Below are 23,574 nucleotides of genomic sequence, written 5' to 3' on the forward strand. Positions count from 1 at the left end.
TGCCCTCTCTCGAGAGTCTGAGCTAATCGCCTTTAATCGTTTAAACCTTTAAGCTAATCGCTAATCGCTAATCACCTTTATCTGTTGTAGTCAAACCCTTGCCATGAGAGATGGAGACACTCTCCATTATCTTGGTAGACTCGCCCTGTGAGCCCGCGCCGGCCGGTACAGCTGCGCGCTCGTTAGCCGGTGTTTCCAAAACTCTTCAAAACGAAGACCCTTTTCGAGGAAAATCTGGTCGGACGTGTTCGACAAAGGTAAGGAAATTGTGATAGAAGTAGTGTCGAAAAGGCCGCCTATATCATCAGTTCACCAAACCGACCTCTGGTTCGAACTCTTGCAAAGGGTGGTCGCAAGATCCGCGCGAGTACGGCCTGTTTCACCCAAACACTCTGTCCTATCAGCTGACTGGGCTTTTCGTACAAAGGATGGATCATGTCTACCGTCGCTGCGTAGTCATAGAGCACTGGGCACGCTGTGCCGTTGACCAAGAGCTCGCGTACGTAGGGCTCCCTAGGTTGCGTGATATCCTCTCTCTGATCTACCACGTAAAAGAAAAGCTTCCCGTTTTTGCAACACCAGCAGTAGTTCCGGTGTCCACCCTCAGGTGAGAAAAACCATGCCTTATGGTTCACTTTCCCTTCTATAATTAGTAACACGAAATTCATTCAATCAGTTGGAAATTGCGTCGAAATGCCCTGCCTCGCCAGATTTATAAAATGCGAACTGTTTCCGCAGTTGAAAAGCATTTCGACGCTGTGCCTCTGCGTCTGCGCCCATCTCACTTTCCCGGCCATTGTGTTTATCCGGGTTAACGATTTCTTTAGCTCCACAGGTTCCCTGGGAATATGTGCCTTTGGGCCATGAATTTTCATGCCACTTGCCGAAATATCTTCGGCCGTTCTTTGGCCCTGGCGCAAAGCCCAAGCGAAAACCTCGTCCGCTAGTTGACCTGCACTGTTCACAGTGTTTATTTTCGTCCGGTCTGGAACCAGGTGCATTACGTTTCCCGGTAGCGGTGGCAAAGCTCTTCTAGAGCGAATAACTTGTAGCGGCAAGCCACAGTGCCAGCGGCAGCAGCGTGACGCAGGCCCACGAGTGCGCTCACCCGCCGGAGGGCTCACGTGCCCTTGGCATCAGGAGATAGAGACTCCACGGGTTCATCAGACTTTCCCACCAGCTCTTCTCTTGGAGGGGAGCCCTGTAGCGGCACGGCACAGTGCACGCGGCAGCAGCGTGACGCAGGCCGACGAGCGCGCTCATCCGCCGGAGGGCTCACGCGCCCCTGGCATCAGGAGATAAAGAACCCACGGGTTCCGAAAAAACCGGCCTGGCTACGTGGTGTGATCGTCTCTCTTTCACCGCCTCCGTTGCATGCGCTCTACACACTCAACCACATAGCGGTGCTCTAAGAATTCCTGGGCTTTTTTCAGCCACTCTTGCATATTGCCGCGAACCATGCATTGGGTTTGTTTATTTATGTTTTGCTTTCACTGACCGGCTGCGCCGGTCTGTGTTATCTCTGTGCCAAGTGAAGCCCGTGTTCCATTCTTTCTTTCTGTGCCGCTTGTGTTATATACTCTGATAGGGGCAGCATTCCGATAGAACGTGAACAGCCTAGAATAATATTTTTGAACCTACAATGTTCTAGATGTAAATCGACGGTTCGAGAACCACGCGCTTCAAAAGATAAAAAGCCCACAGAGCAGACGCAGGGGTATTCGATTCCCGACGCTCGCCGACGCACGTCACTTTGTTGACTGCTGCTTCGCCGCCTGTGCACTTTTGAGTTGTTAAAGAAGCACAAGTTCGCTCCAATAAACCTGCTTTTCCTTCAAGACGAATGCCTCATCTTTGCTCCGTGACATCAGGTAGAGGTGCGGGGTTGCACCCTTTATGCTCCCAACAACATCTGGAAGCCGCCAAGCGAGTCCAACTAGAGCCAGCCGCCGACTGCAAGGTCTCTCACCGGAGTTTGGTCTCCTGCCAGACGGACCCAAAAGAACGACCGCTGCAACCACCACTATGATCAGCGCAGGCACCATGACCAGCGCTTGTACTCCTGCCCTCGTCCTGCAACAGTTCCGGGAACCACCGTCGTTCCGCGGATCCACCGGAGAAGACCCTGAAGACTGGTTGGAGAAAGTGGAGCGCGTCCGCATTATTAAAAAGGTGGGTTGATGAAGAAACTTTCCGGCCTGTTTTCTTCTGTTTAGAAGATACGTTCCGAACGTGGTTTGAAAACCATGAAAGCTCCCTAACCGACTGGACTTTCTTAAGAGCGAGTTCCTCAAAACGTTCGCCACCGTTGTGCGGAATAAACGAGTCGCCATTTTGTTAAAAACGGGCATGCAACACCCCAACGAAGGGGTCGTGATCTTCGTTGAGGAGATGAAGCAACTAGTTCGGCGCCCGGACTCAGAAATGACGGAAGAAAAGAAGCTACGCTTAATAATGCCCGGTGTGAAGGAGAAGCTGTTTGCTGGACTTGCCCGCAACCCGCCCAAAACCGTCGTCGAAATCGTTACCGAAGTCACTACAATTGAGAAGGCCCTCGAAATGCGTGCTAAGCAGTGTAACCAGAACTTGTTGGCGCGGGTAATGCAAACTACGTCGACAGCATGCGTATTCCGCCTGAAAGCCTACGCGAGACCATCCGCGCAGTAGTGAGAAAGGAGCTGGCGAAATTTCTCCCCACGCCGCCACAGCCACAAGTCACTACCCTTATCGACGTGATTAGGGAAGAAGTGCAACAAGCGTTGGGAACTTCTACGCCATCTGAAGTAGCCCATGAGCCACAAGATATGACATACTCTGCGGCTGTTCGTCGACACCGCTCTGCTCCAACACGTCGTCAAGAGGCCCCCCATACCGCCACCCACTGTCGCCCGCCCGACCCCTGGTTGTCCGAAACCAGACGCCGAGTAAGACGGACGTATGGTGAACTCCCGATATTCGTCCTCTGTGCTACCACTGCGGAGAGGCCGACCACATCTACCGTCGCTGCCCATACAAGAGACTCGGACTGCGTGCTTTCTCTGTCGACGCACCTCGCCCTCTCCCTGGTGAACGACGACGTGAGATCGACGAGTATCTGTCTGAAACTAGCCGTGGCCCAGCTCGTTTCAGCCGTTCGCCGTCACCCTACCCATACGAATTGCGGAACTGCTGTAGCAATGTTGACTTCGCCCGTGGAAGGTCCCCCAGCCCACGCGGGGGTACCTAAAAGCAGCAACGTCTGGAGGTGAAGTTGCTCTACGGCGAAAAACCGGAAACACTCCAATCGGCGCAAGGACGCGCTGAAGACAGTGATTCACTACATGCCTTCATACCGACCGCCCGACCTAACCCTGACGAGACTCCGAACATGACGACAGCTACACGGCGCGACGCGTACCCGACATGACTGAAACTGCCGCTGAGACGACGACGACAACAACGACCCACAGTGCCCGACCGTCAACACGCGCAAGCCGAGATGCGACGCCCCGACGCACCGGGAACTCGAGGAAGGCGGCATTCGACTTTAAGGTGTCCATCGGAGGCTTTGATGTAGTCGCCCTCGTAGTCACGGGAGATGACTAGTCAGTAATGAGCGGACCATTTGCGTCTAAGCTGAAGAAAGTTATGACCAGATGGCACGGTCCGCACATACGCACAGAAGGAGGCTACCTCATGATGGAGAGTGGAACGTGCACACCCCGCGTCACCATAGACGGCACGACGTACCTTGCCGCGTTCGTATTTTGCTTAACAGGTCTAGCGACGTTATTCTCTGAATGGACTTTTTGACGGACAACGGCGCAATTATTGATCTGCAAACGAAGTCGATGACTTTTTCCTCCGATCACTCTATGGCGCCGGAACCGTACCCTGAACACCGTGCTGCTGTAAGGATCACCGATGATCATGTCAGCTGCCACCACATGCAAGCTTGATGATCATCTACTATGAAGGTGGTACTCCTGGCGTCGACAGTATCGTGGAGAGTTACCAAATGTTGCTTCTCGACGGTGGTGTGTCGGTAGCAAGAGGCATTGCGCGGTTTAACCAACGCAAATTCAACGTTTTGGTCACCAATTTAACCGAGGAGAACCAGCATTTACACAAGGGCGCTGCAATTACGTTCCTCGAAGAAACGCAACAAACAAGTGACGTGATCGCAGTCGTTGACTTTGAACGCGCACCTGAAGATACCTTCAAGTGTCCCCATCCCTTCGACGTGAATCCGGCACTACCGCAAGAAGAAAGGAACAAGTTATTGGCTTTGCCGCATCGCTACAGCGAGTGTTTTTCGTCGAACTCAAAGTTACGTCAGACGCCTCTAGCGAAGCACTTGATAATAACCGAAGATGGAGCCCGACCTACCCGACAGTTACCGTACTGCATCTCGTCACCCGAGCGCGAATCCATCCGGACTCAAATCGACGACATGCTCAGCGACGACATAATACAGCCATCGAAATGTCCGTGGGCTGCGCCGGTCGTACTCGTGAAGAAAAAAGACTGCACTTTAAGGTTCTGCGTTGACTACCGTAGACTGAACGAAATCACCAAAAAGGACGTGTACCCCCTGCCACGAATCGAAGACGCCCTCGACCACCTCTGCCACGCGAAGTACTTCTCATCGATTGATCTGAAGACCGGCTACTGGCAAATTAAAGTGGACGAGAGAGACCGAGAGAAGACTGAATTTATAACCCTGGACTTCCTATACGAGTTCAAGGTGATGCCGTTTGGGCTGTGCACAGCGCCAGCAACGTTTTAAAGAGTCATGGACACTGTGCTAGCTGGCCTGAAGTGGCACACCTGCCTCGCATACCTCGACGACGTTGTGGTATTCGCCCAGAATTTTGATGAACACCTTGCAAGGTTGGAGTCTGTACTCGAGGCTATTCGCTCGTCGGGGTTAAAGCTGAAGCTCTAAAAGTGCCGCTTCGCTTACGAGGAACTCAAGTTTTGGGGACACGTCGTCAACGCCGCGGGTGTGCTGCCTGACCTGGCGAAAACAGCAGCCATAGCGAACTTCCCAAGGCCGAAACTCAACAAGGGTGTGCGAAGATTTCTCGGACTGTGCGAATAATACCGGCGTTTCGTCGCACGCTTCGCACGCATTGAAGAGCCACTCACGCGCCTGACAAAAGATAGCACCCCTTTTGCCTTAGAAAACGCCCAAGGAAAAGCATTCTCTGAGCTTGAACAACGCCTGCGAAACCCGCCCGTGCTCCCTCATTTCGAAGAAAACGCCGAAATGGAAATGCAAACGGACGCCAGCGATATAGGTTTGGGTGCTGTCCTGTTCCAACACCAAAGCGATTGCGAAACGTTAATCACCTATGCAAGCCGTGGTCTATAGTTACGAGGAGAAAAACTACTCTGCCCCCGAAAAACAGTGCCTGGCTATCATACGGGCAATTTCAAAATTTAGCCGATACGTGCATGGTAGACGGTTCAAGATTGTGACAGACCACCATGCGCTGTGTTGGCTCGCCAATTTGAAGGCCCCTCTCGCCTTCTTGGGCGGTGGAGTTTGCGCCGGCAAGAGTTCGGCGTTACAATCGTCTACAAATCCGGCAGGAAACACTCCGACGCCGACTGCCTGTCCCGTGCCCCCGTTGACCCACCACCACAAGACTCCGATGAAGACAGCGCATTCTTCGGAGTCATTACGAAGAGGGACCTAGCCGCCCAGCAGCGTGCCGACCCCGACTTTCGCGTCACAATCGACTACATCGAAGGACGCAACGTTGCTGTGCCTAGGGCGTTCAAGCGGAACTTACCAGCATTCAGCCTCAAAAACTCTGTCCCCGTGAAGAACAATTTCAGCGCCGGAACGAGAACAATTTATCTACTTGTCATCCCCACACACCTTCGTGACGAAATTTCGTAAGCATGCCACGACGACCCGTCTTCCAGAAATCTCGGCACAGCTCCCACTATTCCAAAAATTAAGGCGATGTACTTCTTGCCCCGACCTACAACCGTCGTCACCCACTACGTTCGGAGTTACAGTGACTGGCAGCGACGAAAAAGGCCGCCGACAAGACCCGCCGAACTTCTGCAACCGATCGCCGTTCCGTCGAGGCCCTTTCAACAGATTGGAATGGACGTTTTAGGCCCGTTCCGTACGTCATGATCAGAGAACCAGTGAATTATCGTAGCGCAAACTACATGACGCCGCTCTTCTGAGGGGGACTGCACAAGAAGTAGCCAAGTTCTTTATAAACCAAGTTGTGCTACGACATGCAGCCCCTGAAGCCCTAATCACGGACCGCGGAACTGCCGTTACTGCTGAACTTACGCAAGGAGTCTTACGATACAGCAACACAGATCACCGAAGAACGCCTGCGTACCAACCTCAAACGAACGGACTAACGGAACGTCTGAACAAGACAATTGCGGATATGCTGGCCATGCACGTCGACGTTGAACATAAGACTTGGGACGAAGTCCTCCCGTATGTCACGTTTGCGTACAATGCAGCGACGCGGGAAACTACGCAGATGCCACCGTTCGCGCTTGTCTATGGAAGACGGCCGACTACGATGCTCGACGTCATGCTTCCGCACGTAGAAGACGGTGACCTCACCGCCGACATCCACCGATACCTTCAATGTGCGGAGGAGGTCCGCCAACTCTCTCGAGTTCGTATAACGCACAAGCAGCTGGTGGATGCCGGACGCTATATTCTTCGACGCCGACACGCCGAGTACCGCCCTGGTGATTGTGTGTGGGTTTAGGCTCCCATCCGAAGACGCGGACGCAGTGAGAAGCTTCTGCGACGGTATTTCTGACCCTAACGAATTCTACAACGTGGTGGCCAACTTACCTACGAGGTGATCCCCGATGGTGACTCCAGAACATCACGACAAGGCACGTGTCCCGAAGTCGTCCACGTGGTTCGCTTAAGACCTTTCTACGCACGATGACGGACTTTTATTTTGTATTTCTTCGGACTGGCGCCTGTGTTAGCATCGGGTGATGCACTCTTAGAGGGGGGGGCGGAATGGCGCGAACCACGCATTGGGTATGTTTATTTATGTTTTGCTTTTACTGCTTGGCGGCGCCGGTATGTCTTATCTCTGTGCCAGGGGAAGTGCGTGTCTTATTCTTTCTTTCTGTGCCGCATGTGTTATCTTCTGATAGGGAGAGCATTCCGATCTAACGTGAACAGCCTAGAACAATCTTCTTGGAGCTACAATCTTCTAGATGTGAATCGATGGTTCGAGAACAACGCGCTCCGAAAGATAAAAAGCCTGCAGAGCTGACGCCATGGTATTCGATTCTCCGACGCTCGCCCACCGAACGTCACTTTGTTGACTGCTGCTTCGCCACCTGTGTACTTTTGAGTTGTTAGGGGAGTACAAGTGCGTTCCAATAAACGTGCTTTTCCTTCAAGACGACTGCCTCATCTTTGGCTTCATGACAATATTACCCGTAAGGTTATAGACAAGCTCCGGCTAAAAATCGCCCTTAGCTCTCTCGGTATCACGGAATTTGTGCCGCACCGCCGCTGCAGATAGCCTGTGTTTACGCGAAAGGCTCGACTGCACCTTCCCGCAATCCTCTGTGTCCTCTTTCAACAAAGGGGCCACTACGTCAGATGCCTCACCCGAAAACATGTACGCAATCCTTGTGGCCATGCCTCTCGGTAAATTGGGCCTTCTCGCACGTACGCTCAAAAGTGGCAAAAAATCAATCCACTCACCTCCCTAGTGGGGTCTTATTACATCACCTATACGAAGAACAAGTCACTCAGTCGATGCCGACTGCACGCCGCTTTCGCTCTAACACCTTGAGCGAGCATTTCGGCTTTGAGACTCCTCATTCGGTATCATGCTGTCGCTTGTCTCACTCGAGTTTCAGATTATGCTTTCGCTTTTCCCTTTCGACCTCACGTTCTCGTTTTCCTCGCTCGAACTCGTGTTCTCATTTTCTTTGTTCAAGATGAAGCTTTTCTTACTCCACTTGGACTGCCCTCTCCCGCTTTTCTCACTCCAGCTTGCGTCCTCTTCCTGCCTCCGGGCTGGGGCTGAGACTCTGTGGTCAGATAGCGTTATAAATTCATGGATCATCTCAATGAATTCCGGCAAGTCGTCATCGTCAGTCCCAACATCGAGTATAGCCTGTGCCAGCTCTAGCTTTCTCAGCGCGTCCGAAACATGTGGCGGAGGAGCCCCAGCACGCAGGTTTGTCTGCTGCCATTGACAAACAATCCCGAAGAGCGATAGTGCTGGGGCTGAGCTACCAGCGTTGGGTGCTGGCCCCTCGCCGCCAGTGCGGCGCAGTCATCAGCGCAAAACATAAGGGGACCCCAGTTTCGATTCGCGGTGCGAAGGCGTTCCCACGTTTCCCGCCTTGTCTCTCCTCGGCTGTCGCGATATTGCTGGCCAGGATGTTTCAGAGGATGCGAGGAGCCACAACGGACCCTACCCTCGAGTGCAGTGGTATTCCGCGCGGCCTCCGCTGGTGCCCACTGCATTTCCGCCCTCGCTTGCTGGTTGTCAGGTTTCACTGCGCAGCACCCTGGCGTATGGTCTCTCCAAGGCGAGGCAACTTTTAAAGCGAGCCGCATCACGGCGCAAGCGACCCGCTTCAATCATTCAATTCTCCTTCTCTATTGAGATCGCGGTTGAGCTTTAGGACATTCCCACCAATCCTCCGTCGGAGAACCCTTGGGACAAGTTTAGAGCTGCCATATTGAGCCGCACGAGCCTTTAGGAACTCTAGAGTTTTTGGCGGCTCCTTTTTGCTCGGCAACAAGGTGGGCGCCGACCTTTGCAGCTCCTCGATCTGCGAAGGCTGCTCCATGACCTAGGCCCTGTCACAGGCTCCTGCTTACTGAAGCACCTTTTTCTGCAAAGGCTTCCCTCCTATGTGCAGATGATCCTCGCGACGGTTTTGGATTGCCCTTGCCGCCATTGGCCGCGCATGCTGCCATGATACTGGAAGTCACCACGGCACACCTGCCTACGTCCCCGTTGGTGTCCCACCGATATTCTGATACCACCGAATAGCCCTTGCTGAGCGCCTGCTGAACCCCTGCTGAACGACGACGTCGCCACCCTTCGTAAGCGAATGCTAAAGTTGGCGGACCTCGCAATATCTCCTTCATCTCACCCGCCACCGACTCTTGATCATCAACCTCGCCAGTTTCGCATACCCGTATTACTGCAAGTTTCTTGAGGGGAAAGCACCGCGGTGGCCGCTTTTCTGATGGAGGCGAAGTGCAAGAACGCCTGTGTGTTCGAGATTCGGGCTCTCGTTAAGGATCCCCAGCTAGTACAAATTTAATCCGGAGCCCTGCACTAAGGCATGCCCCATCGTGCGTATGCGTCGGCGCATTAAACCCTACAATCAAAGTCAATCGTCAGGAAGGGACAGCATCACAGCAATTTCAGCATCATCATTCATTTTGCTGGTATTACAGTGGCTACGGCGCAGCAGTAGAGTATTGCACCCGGCCTTGCAGTTGGCTGCAAAACGGCACGCGGGAAAGGTACGCACCTTTTTAAACACCTTAAAATCATCTTGCATTGATCTGATAGCACATTCGCACCTTCGCACTGTGTCGTGTGACTCATGTGAAGACTGGTAAATAACCGGTGGTGCGTGGGTAGCCGTATTGTAAGCGAATATTACGAAATGGAGTATGTGGTCCCAATTACTGTGATCAGGTGCAAATTACATTGGAATTATGTCAGAAAGCGTGCGATTACATTTGTCTGTGAGTCTATCAGTCCGGGGGTGATATCCAGTGGTCATTTTGTGAACAGTTCGTGAAGCATGCAGGACTTCTGCAACGATGTTCTCGAGAAACGTTCTCCCACGGTCACTTAACAGAACACGAGGGGCACCGTGCCGCAAGATAATGCGATGCGAAAAACTCCCCCCCACCTCCCCGAAGGGGATCGTGCGGAAATGCGAATGCATTGGGTGCACTGATGAGTGTGCTGCGGCAAGCAGTCACAGAGAGAGGCGCGCGCTCCACTGCATTTATATATATTTTTCCGAGCGCAGCGAGCGGAGAGAGGGTACGCGGAGAGGAGGGAGAGACCCGCGCAACACGCCCGCCCCGCGCGCGAGCTCTCTCCACCGAGCTCCGCGATGCGAGCGCCCTCACAAGCCCGCGCGCGCTCCTCCTCTTCACTTACTCTCCGCTACTCCGCCCGAGCTCCGCGATGCGAGCGCCCTCACACGCCGAGCGCGCTCCTCCTCTTCCCTTGCCCTCCGCTACTCCCGCCCGAGCGACCAGCTGCTCCGGTTGCTAAGCGCGCCACAGCTATTGCTAGGCGCATGCCGGCCAGCGCACGAGAAGCCCCGACTAAGAAATGCCTTCGCATTTAAAAAAAGACGGTGACATCTTCAGCCCACCCAGTACGCAGAGGAGGTGTTTCAGAATAGCGTGTCAGATGGTCCATACATGTCACAATCCAGCGGTAACCGGTGAGGTTCGAGATAGCGGCCCCTACAAATCAATCCCAGCAACCTCAAAAAGCTCACCGGGGCACAAGATAGGTTTTAGCTGTTCAACCGGAGGTGATTTAGGGTGCTTTCGACGCTGGCAGGATGTACGGGATGCGTCGTACTGGGTACGCGTCTGGACATACCAGGCCAAAACAAACGGGCTCGGATGCGGTCATACGTTTTCTGATATCTGAGGTGGCTAGCGGTAGCATCATCATGAAAGCCTTCTGAAATTTGCCGCTGCAGTGGGTGGGGTGTAAAGGTAACCCACTTATCTCCAGTAGGGTGGTAATTGTGACGATGCAACACTCCAGCGACAACCCAAAATTTCGCTTGCTGGCGGCGGAAGCGACTGTTGTGTAGCTGTGTTCTACTGCCTAGTCGGTCGACTATGGTTTTACAATAGTGGTCTTATTGTTGGAGCTTCTCAAGCTCAAAGCATTCACTGACCACAATGGAGCTGATAGGCGCGAGCGGCAAACCTTTGGCCGATGGCTTTACGCAAGCGGTATGTGACGGCCATAGTTGGAGACGCGATAGACCGTCTGCATCGAAGTGTTTCTTGCCGGGTGTTTCTTGCCGACAGCATTGGAATGCTGTGCCCCCAGTGATTGTGTGAGATCCTTTCTGTTGCTGCTTTGCGCTTTCCTTTCTTGAGCAGAGCTGCGCCCTTCTGAAGCGGGCGGTCCCTGTCACTCTTTACACAAGCTGACGAATGATAGAGGACAGCGTTTTGAAAGATTTGTGTACTTTTCTCTCCCCTATGCATGTTTTGGTTTGTTTTTGTTTACTTTTTTCCTTCTCAATTTCTCTTCTTTGTTAACGTTTACCTCAACTCGCCGAGAGGGTTTTTTGTTGCTTCTCTTCCGGATTCCCCCCTCTCCCTCCCTCCCTCCCTCCCTCCCTCCCCCCCTCTCTCTCTCTCTCTCTCTCTCTCTCTCTCTCTCGCTCGCTCGCTCTCTTTTTTTTCGGCGTCGTTGGACGACGAGCTTATAAATACGTGCAGAGAAAAACGAAATGTTGTCTTGATAAAGGTCGGCATCCGACCGAAACGTCGACCAAAAAACTGTTTTGTTAGAAGCTATACGCATTTTTTACTACATATATATATATATATATATATATATATATATACATATATATATATATATATATATATATATATATATATACATGCGTATTCGCCAATTTTAAAGCAAGGAATACTTTGCTTCCGCGCAAGAAGAGACAACAAATTTTGGGCACGAAAGGTTTTCTTTGGGGCCAGTTATTTGAGATGTTGTGTTTCACATTCATGGATGAAAACGTATGCATTCCTTCCACTGTGTGAAAGTGGATTATGCCGAGAGATCTCGCTATTAGCGAGATTTCTCGGCATATATTTCTTACCAGGGCAAAAAAGGCAGACAATAAAAAATGAAGACCGGCATTTCACCGTGAAGAGGGCTCCCAGCCTGCCTCTACCCCCCACGAGAAGCCCGAGTAAACTAGACACGCATGTGCTTGGAACGGCGACAAAGCGTGGTGCGAACATAGACATGGCCGACGCGGGACGCACAGCGGCGAGTCTTTGGGTACCCTTTATTACCCATTTAGAAGCAGCTGATTTTGAAAATTGTGCACATAATAACTAACTTACTCCAAATGCATATCTGACAAAACAGGCGTATTACCGTTTGTATAGAATCAAACCATTTTCGGTCAACTGTGGGACCAAAGTTTCCACACACAGAAAATATACATCAAGGCTAGTCTAAACAGCTTGAACGTAAAACATGGCGTATGTTCAAGACAAATATTGTGGGGAAAACCGATGTCAGCATAGTAGAATAGTGAGCGCATGCACAGAACTTATCATGGCGTTTTGCGGATTATTGAGTACTTTTACGATTGAAGGAGCTTATTTCCCACATAAAAGCATATTACTGCTTTTTTATTCTAACTACACGTAACCAAATTTGAGGCGCATGCCTCAAAATTGAGGCGCCTGCCTGTGAGCGCATGCACAGAACTTATCATGGCGTTTTGCGGATTATTGAGTACTTTTACGATTGAGGGAGCTTATTTCCCACAGAAAAGCATATTACGGCTCTTTTATTCTAACTACACGTAACGAAATTTGAGGCGGGTAATGAACACCTTGTAATGTTATTTCAGGAAGTAGGGCACTCATTGCTTTTTATTCTTTTTGACGCGCATATAGTGACGCAGCTGGCATTGCGTTGTGCCTCGGAGAACGGCTGCACTGCTGGCAGCTGCGCCAGTTGTGGTGGCTGGTGCGAAAAACAAAGTGCGTAAGTTCGAGAATGCCAATGGTATGGAAGCACCCAAATGGTCAAAAATAAGCAGTTCCTTCAAAAATGGCTCGTCTCTCACCCATGGTGTCCCTTCTGAGGGAAAAGTAAAATATCAGTCAAAGGGACACTGGGTTAACAAGGCAAAATCAAATAGTCAAAAGTCTATGAGAGTTTTTCCTGCCGCCATTTCACGTGTACCTATCCTTTCTTGCGTGAAATGTGACAGCCACAACCCGAGCACGCTTATTTACGGCACCAATACTATTGTCTAAGCTCTATGAGGTCTCAATAATATTCTTGATTCCGTTCGTGCGAAGAGGTGGGGATGCTGTGAGTAGGTTTAAGTGGTTGCGTGCGTGAACGTAACAAATGCAAGACCCATGTTTTTGTAATGTTGAGTTTACTGAGTATCTCTTTGGCTCATGAAGCTCAGTTTATTAAAATGGCGAAATAAATTCATGCATCCCAATCATCTCGCGTCTTGAAGCGCAGCAAAGAAGCGGACAGGAACACAGACGACGACACACAGAGCTCTAACTTCCAACTTTAATGACACAAAAAAGCCAACCACCACATATATAGTGCTCATTATCAGCCAACATGCCTCATTTGAACCAACCAGGATGTAGTCAATATCACAACAACACAAATAAAACCGCGGAGAAGTTTAACATTGTCAAAAGACGATAAAAGTATACAACGCAAGTACACCGATAAAAACCGATAAAAAAGAACGAAAGAACTTTACAAATGGGACGTTGCTAAATTCACGCAAGGGCAACCATAAGACGCATGCGCGAAAGAGAAACGCTCTGCACAAGAATTCACGGGTTTGAGCTTAAAAATTCTAACTCTTTTGACACGAGAGCAACCGACGGCTTCGAAATGCAGTTATCCCCCAAATCAGCGATGGTGTTCGCCTCCAAAATCTCGCGTGTAAGGGGGTGTCGGTGCTTGGCCAAAACAACACACTTTTCAAAGAGGGGAGGGGAACAGCCACACTTTTTGCAGTTGTTGCAGTGCATATCGAGAAAGCCTCCGTTCTTAGAACGAACATTGTAGCTTTGCTCCTTTAAGCGTTCGTTCAGGCACCTGCCCGATTGGCCCACGTACACCTTGCCGCAACGTAGCGGAATCTGGTACACGACACGCTCAGTGCACTTAACGAATTTATTCCTGTGCTTTGTCTTGCATGAGGGATTTGCCGAGCTATTAGGCTTCGTCAACCAGCTGAGCTTACCTAGCTTCTCGGGAGCAGAAAAAACAGCTTTTATGTTGAAGCGAGCGACTATCTTCTTGAGATTATGGGACAAGCGATGCATGTACGGGATCACCGCCACCTTGCTTCTCTCCGTTGCCGTTTGCGCATCATCACGTTCTTTCATGCGAGACGTCCTGAGTATGCACTCAGCCACCGATACCATAAAATGAGTCGGGTACCCTGCTTCTTCCAGGCGGACCGTCTGCTTTGCGAAGCTTAGGCCCATTTCGTGCCCATTTTGAATTTTTACCTTAGGTCCACCTTCATTGTTTGGGAAGGCAGGCCCCACTTACAAAGACACGGGATCTGCATTGGCTCGTGCATAGCACCCATCCACAGTGATTTGTACTTAGCCACAATGGATACCAGCATAGCAAACTCCCTCGCAGGCACGAAAATCAGAAACGTATTCGATACGTCGATGATTACCTGTTCCGCCTAGAGTCCTCCGCTGGTGAGTTCCAACCTGATGCCAACAAAATTTTAGCTATGATGAAGATAAGACTAGCATCCCTCGAAATTACATTTGAGCTACCTGTCCAGAATCGAATCCGCTTCCTTGACCTATGTGTTTCCTTTCACGACAATCATATTTGCTGGAGGTACGAACCTAGAGCCAATAAGCCGTTGCTTCCCTATCCCTCTGCCCACTCGAAACTTGTTAAAAGAGGTATCGTGAATCTGTGCTTTACCAACGCCTTGAAGAAGTCTTGCGAGCACGAAATGGGCCTAAGCTTCGCAAAGCAGACGGTCCGCCTGGCAGAAGCAGGGTACCCAACTCATGTTATGGTATCGGTGGCTGAGTGCATACTCAGGAAGTCTCGCATGAAACAACGTGATGATGCGCAAACGCCAACAGAGAGAAGCAAGGTGGCGGTGATCCCGTACTTGCATCGCTTGTCCCATAATCTCAAGAAGATAGTCGCTCGCTCCAACATAAAAGTAGTTTTTTCTGCTCTCGAGAAGCTAGGTAAGCTCAGCCGGTTGACAAAGCCTAATAGCTCGGCAAAGCCCTCATGCAAGACAAAGCACAGGAATAAATTCGTTAAGTGCACTGAGCGTGTCGTGTACCAGATACCGCTACGTTGCGGCAAGGTGTACGTGGGCCAATCGGGAGGTGCCTGAACGAACGCTTAAAGGAGCACAGCTACAATGTTCGTTCTAAGAACGGAGGCTTTCTCGATATGCACTGCAAAAACTGCAAAAAGTGTGGCTGTTCCCCTCCCCTCTTTGAAAAGTGTGTTGTTTTGGCCAAGCACCGACACCCCCTTACACGCGAGATTTTGGAGGCGAACACCATCGCTGATTTGGGGGATAACTGCATTTCGAAGCCGTCGGTTGCTCTCGGGGCAAAAGAGTTAGAATTTTTAAGCTCAAACCCGTGAATTCTTGTGCAGAGCGTTTCTCTTTCGCGCATGCGTCTTCTGGTTGCCCTTGCCTGAATTTAGCAACTTCCCATTTGCAAAGTTCTTTCGGTCTTTTTTATCAGTTTTTAAAGGTGTATTTGCGTTGTATACTTTTATCGTCTTTTGACAATTTTAAACTTCTCCGCAGTTTTATTTGTGTTGTTGTGATATTGACTACATCCTGGTTGGTTCAAATGAGGCATACTGGCTGATAATGAGCACTATATATGTGGTTGTTGGGTTTTTTGTGTCATTAAAGTTGGAAGTTAGCGCTCTGTGTGTCGTCGTCTGTGTTCCTGTCCTCGTATTTGCTGCGCTTCAATACGCCAGATGTACCAACTCGCCCAAACCAAAAGACTCCTAATTACAATTATATTATTGCAAATTTTCGGCCTCCCCATCTTGGAAATTTATAATAAAAATTAATATTACTCTCAATATATGAGCGAGAAATCGCAATCTACAAACGTGTGCGCAATATAGCGCAGCCTACAGTGATACCACAAAGGAGCTCGGAGGTAGCTCGAAAAAATGGCTCATTAATTTCAAATCTACGTAGGTCTTTTAATTTCCGAGTTAAAAGAAACTACCAAAATGATAAATTCACATGGCATACCTGCAAGTATTGACTCCTGATCGTGTCACGACTTCTTAGGCGCAATACAGGAGATAACTATGAGGAAACTTTTTTCACGACTCCTAGGAGTGAAATCTCTGAAATCCCTTAAATACGTACGGTAAAAAAAGGCCCACACTTACAAGAGCACAGCATATTTCTCAAAAGTTTGTCGTCAGAACATTTGACATTTACCCCATTGCAATGTGTGGAATAGTGTCCCAAATTGCAAATTGTGCTCACGGCTGGCTTCACCGTAATCAAAAGCAAATATTTCGGATGACATTCCGTTTAAAATGCTGCCAACTGCGTCAAGAGTGACGATGCAGCGGTTCGCGGGTAAGCAGTTCAAACAAACACTAAATAGAAAAGTCGGATTCAGAATACAAGTGGACGACCGGTCTAATAACAAACGACAGCGCCGCATTACGGGTGCTGTTTCTGCTGGGCTACTTACACTTTGACCACCCAAAGTTATGCTAACGCACCGAAGTACGCAACGTATTGAACATAACTTTGGTACTGTGTGATGGTAATTATAGCTTCATTGACGTAAGACTGAACTGTGAAGGCACGGCTTTATACAATTGTCAGTTTGCAAGGAATAGGCAACATACATGAAAGAACCAACGAAATTCATCTGCTTTTCAACACTGTGCAAATATTACGAGGTTTTTAATATTCAACCACTTAAAGCGCAGGTTGGTGGTACGAGGCGGAAGTGGGAGCCGATGCCACGTCGGTCCACTCCGGCCCAAGCTGACGTGGCTGTGGTCGATGGCGTGGCCTCGTACCCCCGGCTTGTTCCTCGGACTCGTGCCACCTGACTTTCCTGCTGTGGCGTTCTTCTGATCTCTCCCCACCTCCCGGCCTGTGCCCCAGGATTAAATAGCCTTTGCCCGGCCTTCGCGGCACTGTTGCATTCGCTGTGCCCGTGTCCGCCGCACGGGTCACCACCACATTGGTCATTTCTCCACGTGCCTCCCTCGCGTCACCTCGTCATTAGTCCGCTCTCTTCGCGGGAAATTTGCGTTATCTTTCTTCGTCTTGCTTTTTGTCGTCATCTGGCTCCACTATGACTCGTCATCTTTATTCCCAAGGGGGGATTGTCCCCTTAATCATCACAAAAGATTTGTATGCTTGTGATTTTACGTGTTGTAGAGCAAGCTTAAATGGCGTTTAAAGAAACCCAGTGTTTTATTTGCAGATAAAATGATGTTAGTAACGTGTATGTTCTATGAAAGATCGCTACAAAGAGTGACGCCCAAATACTTGTATGACTGAACATTTTCTAAGGGGAGGGCATTAACTGTGTACTGATACACAAGCGGAATGCGGCGGCGGTGGAATGAAACGACTTTACATTTACTGGGGTTAAGTTCCATGAGCCAGCACTCGCACCATTCATGGAGGCAGTTTAGGTTGGCTTCTAGGGATGACTGTTTTGAAATGTCAGTGACAGTGTCATATATAACGCAGTCATCAGCGAACAGGCGGGTTTTACAGGTTAGGTTTGAAGGCAAGTCATTTATGTATATAAGGAATAAAAGGGGAGCAAGAACGGAACCCTGCGGTACTCCGGACGTTACTGGAAGAGGATTAGAGGTACTGTTGTTGATACTAACAGACTGGGAGCGGTTTGTAAGAAATTCTCTGATCCAATTTAATATGTTAGGGTGAAGATTTAACTGGGACAGTTTTATTAACAGTCGATAATGGGGTACTTTGTCGAACGCTTAGGAAAAATCTAAGAATACGGCATCGGTTTGTGAGATACAGTCTAGGTTAGTATGCAAATCATGAACAAACGAAGGCCAGTTGCGTTTCACAAGAGAAACCTCTGCGGAACCCATGTTGTGCTGGATGAAAGAAGCTGTTTCAATTTTGAAAGTTAATGACATGCGTGTAGATGACGCGTTCCATGATTTTACAGGTCACGCTGGTTAGGGATATGGGACGATAGTTTAATGGCGAATATTTGTTACCTGATTTGAAAATTGGAACGACCTTCCTGTTCATCCAGTCCTCTGGTAAATGTTCTGTTAAAAGTGACTGTGAGAAGAGCAAGCATAGAAAAAAAGCACAAATATATTTTGTATTCTTAAAAAACTTGGAGTGTATTTCGTCAATCCCGGAAGAGGAGGAAAGTTTTAATTTGTCGATTAAGCACAAAATTCCATTAGTAGTGAACGATACGGGTGGCATAGCACACTCTATAACAGTGGATGGTATTGTGAATGACACGTTACTTTCTTTGGTAAACACGGATGAGAAAGCTGGGTTGAAGATGTTAGCGCATTCATCATCGGTGATTACGTGACCCGATTCACTGGAAAGAGTAATTGGGTCTGTATGCGGGGGGTTCAAAAAATGCACAATTTTTTATGGTTGTTAGTCAGGCTGTTTGGTAAGTCAACGTTGAAAAAAGAATTCTTTGCGTCTTGAACTGCACATAAATATGATTTTTCAGCTGCGTAGTATTTCTGCCCCTTTTGCGGGTCGTCTAGTCTTTTTGCCAATATAAACAGGCGTTTTTTCGTGTTTTCTAACCTTTGCAGAGTTTTAGAGAATCATGGCTTTTGGCAGTTTGCGCGGAAGTGGGATTTCGGAATAAACCTGTCAGTCAATTCATCGACCTTGTCCTTAAAGGGACCCTGAAAGGCGTTTTGAGCACACTAAATGAAGTAGCGCAATCGTTAGATTGGGTCGTCAAGGTCATCTGGGCCAAGTATTACTCTTTTACGCGCAGCGGAAAGCTCACACTTTTGTTGCAAAGTTTGTCACTTTTTTTTCTCACCCTTTCCTTCGTGTTTTTGGACGCCGCCATCTTCACATGTCTACATCATCGATTCCCAGATGTTCGTCATGAGCTAGACATCCTGCTACTGGGCGGATTTTTCACGCACTTCCGGCAAAGAGATGAGTCGTCTGCTCAGCGTCGGCTCGCCGGCTGATCTGCCAGCGGAGTGTCGGAGTGCTTGGACATTTTACGACAAACGAAACAAGTGTAAACAAACGCTTAACCGTTCGTATTGAATGCAACACGGCCATAACACGACATGAATATTCTCTTACCTGAGTACGTTCCATAAAGAAAGCGTTGAAGCCCCGTGGCACTTCTTTCGTGCAATCGCAGACAACGCCCTGAGCCGAATGTCCCGGTTTGACGGATACATTTTATTCCACTTCAAAACAATCCAGAGATGCGTTTCGAACGAACACAACGTCACAACATGCGTTGCAAGTCTGAACCGCGATTGAGAGACGATGGGTTGCCTCCTCCTGCCCGTCGTAAATTCGGCACTCACCTCGCCCGCGGTTTGCGGGGACGAACTGCAAGTCACTTAACTCTGGTGCGCAAGCAGAGATGGCTTTTAGCCACGCACACTGCACATACCCCATGCGAGGTTTAGTCGTACGTCGCTCGAGAAAGATAATCCAGACCATGGGAAGCACAATGTCGCATTTCATCGCGAAACAAAGGCGTCCACAACACACACACACCATCGCCTCCTGTAATGCCAAACGCATCTCACACTTCCCAATGGGAGTGAGTGGAACGCCTGCAGTGCCCACATGTCGCGAGGTGGGGCCCTGAGCTGAACCGGGATCACGCAACCGTAACTGACTTCTGGGGCGGTTTGCGCCTTGTTGCCAAGGCAACCGATGTTTGAGATTGTCAAAGAAATGGCACTCCCTACAGCGCCAGAAAGCTCAGAGCCGCGCCGGAGCATGTTTTGCCGACGTTGCCGCTCTCCACCACGCGTCGCCCCAAGCTGAACTGGTCACATGATTGAAGCGTTTTGAGCACGGGTTCTGTATCGGTTTAAAATGTCATTTTCACATGCCGCCGGCAGGAATTACCACCACCGCAAAATAAGACCCGGCACCAGCGCGGCCACATCTGATACGGCGCTTTTTGGATAAAACATGCGCGGTTCATGAGGGACCGAGTGCACGATCCCCCCCAGCGGCTGCGAGTTCGCCGCTGATTACGAGTCACGTGCTGCCCTGCAGCAACGCACACCGCGAAAGGGCCAGGCCAGGCCGCCGCACAAATGCGGCAAGATTTTTCGTTCGCTTTTCCAGCCTTGAGCGGAGTGCGGGATTCATGGTGTCAACAAAACTTGCCCGTAGCAGACGGCAGTCTGAGGAACGCCATAGCGGCAGTACGTCACCGCTGAAGAGCGCAGCATCATGGGAGAGAAGGCTCACGCGCCGTCAACAGCGAAAGGAGGAGGAAACGCGGCGCGACGATAATGCGCGGTTTTTGATTTACGATTTCTCAGGTAATACTCATCGCTTTAACAAAATTCTTGCGGGAGGAGATTGCTAATACATTGTCTTATTTGGTTACATGTACATCCATGCATCGGCGGAAGGTATTTCAGGACCCCTTTAAACAGTGTCCAGTTTTCTTCGACGGACCGGGAATAGAAAGTAGTTTCCAAACTGGACAAGAATGCGTTAAGCTCCAAATTTATTGCTTTATAATTCCCCTTGTCGTACAGCCGAATGGTTTTTTGGGTGGTTTGAGGAATTAACGGTTTAATTGCAAATTCGGTATGGATAACCTTATGGTCACTTATTTCGGGAGAGAAGTAATCGAGACCATATGATTTCAGGATGACTGGTTAGTATTAGGTTCAAAATAATTTCACACTGTTGTGTTACGCGGGTTGGTGAAGTTACCATTTGTAAAAGGTTAAAATTTAAACAAACTTCCAGGAAAGCCCCGTCTTAGGCTTGGGCCTGTGATGGCATGGTTTGGTTAAGCCAATTAATACCCGGATAATTTAAATCAGTGAACAAAACTGCGGGGGCATTGCGATACTTCTTTGTAACTTCGTTTAATACGCCATTAAAGTTATTTGGAAAGTCAGGACAGCTATTCGGGGGCCTGTAACAGACGCCAAGTAATATTGACTGGGCGTTAGCAGAACAAAGCAGAACAAAGTCTGTGCCCTTGAATTTGCGGCCGTTAGAAAGGATAAGTTCTTTGGTCTTAGATAATTGAAACTTTACATATATGCGTCGAATGCGGTCTTCTGAAAAGCGCTAAGGCGGTGCGCACACTCAATTTCTGAGGGAGGAATTGTTAGTTTGAGTGTGTCGGAGCAGTGACGAATGATTATTTCTTCCGAGTCCGAAAACGTTTCAGTTTTACTAGTGTCCGGAATTCTATAAAATATGAGATTGTTTCGTCGCGAGCGGTTCTCGCTGTCGTCTACACGAGGTTCCAGATTACAGATATTGTCTGTCAGTACGATTGTGAGTGTCTTTAGGCCTTATTAGATCTGTGCGCATGGATATAAGGGCAGTGCAAAGTTTTTCCAGGTCAGTGATGCGTTTGCACAAGTCTGTTATCGTTACGTCCGTCGTTATTAGTTGGTTTTTAATATCCTGAATGTCGGAAATGAGCTTATTCTGTCCGACAGACAGCTTTTGCAATTGAGTAAGCAAGTCTTCAGCAGTGGGAGGCCCAGGGTTAGTTTCGACATCACCCGCCAAAAGTAAAAAACAAACAACGCGTGTCACATCATTACGGACCATGCTTCCCGCAATTGCGCATCCAGTAGAAGTTGGCGGGCTCTCGGTGCCACGCTGGCCCACGGACGGTCTGGACGCGACCGCTTGCTTTAGTGAGCGCAGAGCGAGCGAGCGTCCAGGCAGGCCGTGGCTATAATCAAAACGCATGCGTTGTAAGGTCAGCGTCGTTTTTCTCTTGTTTACTTTTAGTATACTTGTTGCCAGTGCTCAAAAGAAAAAAGAAACATCCCTCTCGCGAGGGGCACGATCAAATGCAGAGCATTTCCGCGGGGGGCGTGCCTGCAAGTCGTATGTATTACGTATTGGTTGCTGTGGTTGTAATTGTTGTCTTCCAGCGTAGACATTGTCGATGAAGTCGATGGTGAAACGGGAAACGTGCCGTGAACCCCCTGCCGCGGCTATGACGCAACGTGGAGCGGCTATGACGCAACGTGGCGCGGCTATGACGCAACACAATCCAACACAATCCACTTTAATCTAATCCAATCCAAATCCAAACCAATCCAATCCAAGCCAAGCCAAGCCGAACCAATCCAAGCCAAGCCAATCCAATCGAATCCAATCCAATGCCCCTCGCGAGAGAGTGTTATAGCGCCGAAATCGCGCCACCACACGAATGCGTGTTGTTGACGTCACGATCACGCCACAGATGTTAGCGACCGAAGCGCGCACGAACGACATATGTGGTTTAAGCGCGAACCGACCGCGGCGAGAGAGCGCGATGCGAACGCCCCCACCTGTTCTTGCGCGCGAACCGGCTGTTGCTCAGCGCGAACCCAACGCGGCGAGAGAGGGTGTTGTGCATGTCCCCACCTGTTGTGCGCCCGAACCGAACGCGGTGAGAGAGGGTGTTGCGAGCGGAGAGAAAGCGAGGAGGACGCGGGGGAGAGGGCGCACCTGTGGCCGAAGGTTGAATGAGTCAAGGATATAAGGCGCGTTCGTAACCTTCCGTTCTGTGTCGGCTTTGTGGCGCAGTGGGCACCATGTACCTTGCGTTCGCCCGCAGAGTCATGGGATCGAAACCTGGCGCCGGTAAGTATTATTTTTTTATATAGTGTAGGGGGAGTGATGCGGACTACGACTACGGATGTCAACGCGGGTGACATCGTGAGTTACTGAAATGCTCTGCATTTAAAAGAGCGCATGACCTGCGCACACTCGACAATGATCACAACGCAGCACCGTGGGCTCGGCAGCTGGACTAAAAAATAATTACTCGATTTCTTAGCAGGAAAAGCACTTCTGGTACTGACCTGCATGATCAAGGCAAACGGATTAGGCTGCGCGTTCGCACAGCTACCGAGACCACAATGTGGCGCGGACAGGGGTTGTTATTTTGTAGTCGTGGCTGCAGATGATGTCTGTCTTGATGTAGTAGTCCATGTGTGGTCGAGGGTCACGGTTTGCAGTGGCGGCGCCTTTGCTGGATTCGGGGAGATGGTAGCGGGATTCAAGTTTGAAATGCGGTTGTGGAAGGGGGCGGGAATTGTTGACGGTCTGATGAAGCCAGGCATGACAAACATCAGGAACAACTTTGAAGGCACTTTTTCAGTATTCGTACCGCAGGTCAATTGATGAAAAGTATAAGGCACTATGCGGACAATCGAGACCGTTATCAATTGGATGGAGTGGGTAACATCCCTCTCGGCCATTTTGTTCAAATGCTTTTACTCGTCCCAAAAGCGCCATGATCCGTCCTTTTTCACTAAGACGATTGGTGACGCCCATGTGCAAGAGGAGGGTTCGATAACATTTCTTCTGAGCATTTCGTCGACTTCCCGCGGAATGACACCCCGTTTCGTCAGGGACACGCGGTATGAGCGTCGCCGTAGAGGGCTGGCATCACCGGTGCTTATGGCAGGCGTTAGAACGGACTTCTTACCTGAAATGCGGCTGTCGAATTCAATAACGTCCCCCTGGGTGGCAAGTAGACATTGGAGTTGCTGCGCTTGCTGGGCAGGAAGTTCGGGAGTAATC

At 49.8% G+C, this 23,574-nt stretch overlaps 1 pseudogene; it reads right to left on the bottom strand.

The window, feature by feature from the left end:
* Positions 1 to 1,120: 1,120 nt before the first annotated feature.
* LOC144144088 (uncharacterized) lies at positions 1,121 to 23,249 on the bottom strand (annotated as a pseudogene).
* Between the last annotated feature and the right edge of the window lie 325 nt (positions 23,250 to 23,574).

The sequence above is a fragment of the Haemaphysalis longicornis genome, unplaced genomic scaffold, assembly GCF_048455015.1.
Source record: "Haemaphysalis longicornis isolate Haplotype H1 unplaced genomic scaffold, Haemaphysalis longicornis Haplotype H1 scaffold_60, whole genome shotgun sequence".
Lineage (NCBI taxonomy): Eukaryota > Metazoa > Arthropoda > Arachnida > Ixodida > Ixodidae > Haemaphysalis > Haemaphysalis longicornis.